The sequence below is a fragment of the Tenrec ecaudatus genome, chromosome 10 (genome assembly GCF_050624435.1).
Source record: "Tenrec ecaudatus isolate mTenEca1 chromosome 10, mTenEca1.hap1, whole genome shotgun sequence".
Lineage (NCBI taxonomy): Eukaryota > Metazoa > Chordata > Mammalia > Afrosoricida > Tenrecidae > Tenrec > Tenrec ecaudatus.
The window spans coordinates 70,871,930-70,877,872 of NC_134539.1; positions in this window are offsets into that span (position 1 = coordinate 70,871,930).

Sequence of the window (5,943 nt, forward strand, 5' to 3'; positions counted from 1 at the left end):
TAGTTTTATTGGCATATACCTCAAATATTATACAATGTAGTTATTCAACCATATTAAGAAGAATTATACAATCATCACTGGGTTAGACAGGGTTCTCTAGAGAGACAAAACCAGATTGCTAATAATTATAATATATATTTATACAGATAGATAGATATATAGCATAAGAAATGAACAGTTAAATTATATATATATATATATTACAAGAAATGAACAGTTAAATTATAAAGGAGTACAAATGGCTCAGTGCAACTCACTCCCGTGAGAGAATTGTGAGAAACTGGCAGTCCTTCAGTCCTTCAAGTCTTGAGGGCCACCAGGTAGTCCTCTGTAGAGAGAATCAGGTTATCCCGGCACAGGCAGCAAACAGCAAGGCAGGTCACCAGCAGTCAGCCAGGTCACCAACAGTCCCCAGCTCTAGAGATGTAAATTCCAATTGTAGTCTATCAAGTTTAGGTAGTCTATCAAGTTTAGGTAACCTCACAGTGAGTGCCAGGAATTTCTTTTTATTGTATTCATTTAGAAAATCTTTCTGGTATATTGGTTTCATGATCCTCTGCCTTCAAGTTGGAGAGAGACATGCTCAATTGCTTTAAAAAATCCAGGGAGAATGAAATCTGTACTAAGATAAGGAGACAGTGAAACCTTGAGGGAATCAAAGAGGTTACCGGTAGCAACCACAGCCCCTGCCATCTCCGTCTCCCAGTTAACCTGTTCCTTTCCACTCTAGCTCCGTTTTCTCCCTCCAAATGGCTAATGAATCCGCATCAATGTTTTCAAACATAAAGCATGTTCTACAGAGCCAAGGGGTCTTTTGGGTGTGATTCCATTAATGCCAGATTCTACTTTAATGATTCCATAAAGTGAGATTCAGATTTTAGTTTAAAAACCTATTTCAGGGGGGAGCGGGGAGGGAGGGGATAAATGAGGAGCTGATACCAAAGGCTCAAGTGGAATGCAAATGTTTTGAGAATGATGATGGCAACAAATGTACAGATGTGCTTGGCATAATGGATGTATGTATGGATTAAGCTAAGAGTTTTATGAGCCCCCAATAAAATGATAAAAAACCCTAAACAAACATATTTCAACTGTCAAAAGTATGATGAAATGACATGCAAATGAGGCACATGAAGTCATTCTCACAAGTATGTACCAAACTTCAGCACAAAGTTGTTGACAGCTTCAGTCTGGTCAGCCCCTAGCTCATGGGGATGCCAGGTGTTACAAAGGGGAATTGCTCCCCAGGGTTTGCTTGACTACTGTCTAAATGACCGTCTTTGTCAGAACTTTCTTCTGTGGAGCAGCTGAGTGGATCCAAACCATCAACCATCAGGTTCACACCTAACAGCAAACCACTAGCACCACTCAGATGCCTTTGAGCACAATAGCGATTCTCCATGTGGCAACTTAAGGAATGTAGTGGGTTACATAAGGGTGTTCTGGAAGCCTAATGGTTACCCATTGGGTTGCTAACCGCAAGGTCCATGGTTCTAAACCAGCAGCTGCTCCCTGGGAGAAATATGGGGATTTCTACTCCCAATGAAGAGTTACAGTTGTGGAAACTCACAGGGGCAGCCCTACCCTTATAGTGTCGCTATGAGTCAGCATGACTCAATGGCAATGAGTTTGGTTTTTTTGGTTTGAGTGGGTTAATCAGCAGTTTGAAACTAAACAGCTGTTCCTCGGAGAAGGAGGCAGCTGTTTGCTCCCTGGAGATTTAGTCGTGGAAACACAAAGGGACAATTCTACCCTTGCTTACAGTTGTGATAAGTTGGAATTGACCTGATGGCAGTCAATTGGTTCACCTCATTTATATGACAATTCAGGGCCCCAGTGTATTTTGATTTCCTGTAGCCCTAATTAAAGGACATGTCGAGAATAAAGTATAAGCTACCAGAAACAATTTATCAGGGCAAGCAAATGAAAATCTACTCAAATAATTGACTGCTAAGGTTAATATAATTTACATGTTCAAATTCCCGATTACTGATTTTTTTGGTCTGTTCATCAAAATAAATTGTATTGTTGACTCAATAAAATTGCGACATACACAATAAAATTGAGTTTATGGTAAATATGTGCTAATGAGCAAAGGCTTTACACCTGTTATTGATTGCAAATTTCATTTGAAAAACAAGGTCCCTGCTATAGCATGTCTGAAAAAAAAAAATCCCACCATTTGCCGTATGCACTCTGTGCTGCAAATGCTATGAAAACACGAAAGCCTGCTGAAGTCTTTCATATGATATGAACCAAGCACTGAAGTAAAAGCTATAAAACTAAGAGTAGGCTCATATACATGGAAATGTGGGTGGGTGGTGGAAGTGCATGTCATTGAGGGCCTCCTGAGTCATTAGTGTTATGGATTTGACAGTGAACAGTCATTCATTATAAATCATTTGAATTTTAATTAAAAAAATTAGTGTAGGGAACTGAGTTGGGGAGGGTCATTAATATGAGTATTTGGTATTAAGATGAGAGCAGCTCTGTAGGAAACTTCCTAATGGAAATGTCACTGATAGTAATTACCCCTTTCCAGTCAAGCAGCTCTTTGATTTTCCTCCAACATTAGGGGACAGGCAGCCTGGCGAATACAGTGAAGTAGGAAGGCTGATTCAGAAAACTAGAGAATCCAGAAAGCAAGTCCGGGAACTTGAAGGCACCCGTATGATTTGGCATGGACTTCATTAGAAGAGCATGTCGGGTCGTGCTTTATAATCACCAGGCAGAACTACAATGAGGGCAAACTGGTGTGAGCTAGTGAGAAGTAGGGCAAGGAAAAGAACCCCAGGAAGTACAAACTGGGCCAGCCCCATGAACTTGCCCAGGTTGATAAGTGATGGGGTGGACAAGTGCACCAACCCAGATCAAAAGCAACCTGTCCGGCTGCCAGCTCTTTCACTCTCCCACTCACGAACTCTCCCAGCTCCCTGAAGTTCTGAGAGTGGCTTGGTCATTAACTTTTAGGAGCTTTTCAGGGAGACATATGATACCATTACTTCTTGAAGGCAAAATATACAATGTTCATTGAGAATTCTAAATGAACTTTTATCTTAAACTGTATGCTCAAGAAGCTTTAACCAGAGTATCTTTCTTCATCCTAACAACAGTTCTCATGTCTTTGGCCCATAGTTACAACCTGTATGTACAAGACAGGTGTTTTTTCTTCTGGTCGTTCATGATCTATTCAATATTCTTTTTCCAACACTGTAATTCAAAAACATCAATTATTCGTAAGTCTTCCTTATTAATTGTCTAGGTTTCACAGGCATATGAGGTGATTGAAATGACAATGGCTTGGATAGGCTTACATGGGTCCTCCAGGTGAAGCCTTTGCTTTATAACACTTTAAAGATGTCATTTGCAGTAGATTTCCTCAATGAAATATGTCCTTGAATTTTTTTGTCTGCTGCTTCCATGGATGCTGACAGTAAGATGGAATCTTTGATAATGTCAGTATTTTCTCCATTTATTATGCTGCTGCTTTCTTATTTGAGTGTGAAAATTTTAATTTTTCTTATTTTGAGGCATAATCCATACTGAAGGTGTGTTCTTTGATTTTGATGAAGTAAGATCGTAAAGTCCTTTTTATTTCTACAAGCAAGGTTGTGGAAATCATCTGAATGTTGTGTGTTGTTAACAAGCCTTCCATCAATCCTGATGCTGAATTCTTTTTCATATAACCCAACTCCTCAGAGTATTTTGCTCAGCATACAGATTGAATAAATATGATGAGGGATATAAAATGATGCACAGCTTTAGTGATTTTAAACCATGCACTAACCCCTTGTTCTGTTGGAATGTCTGTCTTGATTGATGTACAAGTACTGCATGAGTAAAATGAAATGTTCTGAGATCCATATCTTCTAAATGTTTTCCATAGTTCATTCTGATCCCTGCTGCTCAATTCCATTGCACTGTCAATAAAACACAGGTACGACGACATTATTTTGGTATGCTCTGCTCTCGGAAAAGAACCCCTTGACATTAGCGATGATATCTCTTGTTCCATGTCCTCTTCTGCATCTGGCTTGAATTTCTGGCAGTTCCTTGTCGATACAACCATTTTTGAATTAGTTACAGCAACATTTTACCTATATGTGACATTAATAATACGAGCATTTAAAATATTAGCATTTAAAAATTCTGAGCATCCTTAAACCTAATACCAACATCTTCCGTCTAAGGAAAATTCTAAAGAGTTGAAAAAGGATGTAACTGGTGATAACTTAGCCTTCTACCAGTGGGTAAATGTATTTGCTTTTCATTCTTTAGTTTTTAAGATTATCAACATTTTCTTACTCATAGAACAGCTTTTCAATGTCTTCAAAATGAAGAGATTGAATGGGACCACTGACCCTGGATTTTTATTTTTTTCTTCAATGACATACATTCTTTAATAAAGAGTATTAAGGGAATTATTTCAAAGGATTTAAGTGGTCTATATTTGTGTGTAACAAGTTAGTAATAAAATAGATTTCTTCTCTTTGTTTCTGGAATGAAGCTCACATTTCCCCTTGAGAACCCATAACATATACAAAGAAATGCACAAAGATAGTATCATTTGTAAATATGGCAAAGGTACTTAAGGAATGCTTAAGGAACTTAGACAAATGTTTTTAATGTACAATTTTTTGTTCTTCAGGAAAGGCAGCAATCCTCTGTGGAACTAACTTTGATCTGTGAAAACTGGCTGATAGAATATTCAAGGCCTTTTTTTTTGGTTAATTACCTAGCAATCAGAGAAAACGCAATGATTTACCATATTTGTTTTTTGTGGGTTGATAATGGTTCAAGTGCAAAGGAGTAATTCAAAGCTTTACTTTTGTGGGTTCAATAATTCCATCTCCACTTAGAAATGAATGATAGATTTTTTTTAAAGAAACTAAATAATGCATGGTGTGATGGGATGAGGCAAGTATTGCTAAAATTCACATCAAATGGCATACTCTATCACACCACTCGATTCTCAAAGCTGTTCCATTAGTGCCCCTTTAACGTGTAATATTTCCCAATTAAATGTGTTGGTAAGAATTATTCATTTTAATAATTAAAGAGCTTCCCCAGCTCCCTGAAGAGCGTTACCATGGAGGCCCCGCTCCACTGCTGGGAATAATCACAGCGTGCTAATGTAAGAAGAGGAGGGCAGTTGAATGCTAGAATCGCCAACATGTGAACCTAAGTCAGTGCACAATTCAATGGCTGAGCCCTGGGGTACCCATGATGTGACCTTTTGCCGTAGCAAGCTATGGTAGGGGTCAGTGTATGGCTATAATAAAGCTTAATGTTTGTCAGCGGTTATGTACTTTGACTATATCTTGCGACACTTAAGGCTGACAATCGTTATTGCACTGCCTTCAATGCTACTTATCTGCTAGGTAGTGATTCCCTCAACTGCATTTTGTGATTCCTTGGGATGGCCATGAAATTCCCTCAACAGAATTTTTCTTGTATTGTAAGTAAAAAAGAAGGATGTGCCCTGGGGCCTTTAGGAAAACTGATGCAACTGTCACCCTGGAGAAGGATCATAGCTGAAAGCAACAGTAATCCTCGCATCACGAGTCCATTATCAGCAGCGATGTTGACTTTAGGTTCCGTGAAGCAGGGAAACAATGCCTCAGTGGGTCAAAAGTGCTGAGAAATGGAATCACAGTTGAACGTTTGGGAGGATGGAAAACTGCCAAACACGAATATTTCTTCAGAAAAAAGTCAGATAGTACAACCAGGTCAAAGACCCCCATCCTTTCTCTGAAAATGCTAACAAGAATAAATGTAACAATGTAAGTAGAAGAAAGCGGGGGGCACACTACTTAGGGGACACCCTGATGAGAAAATTCAGAAAGGGATGGAGTTAATGGTTAAAAGACATAGTAAATATAATTCATTTCATTGACTTGTACTCATTAAGAATATATATTTATGTAACAATTTACCTAGTTA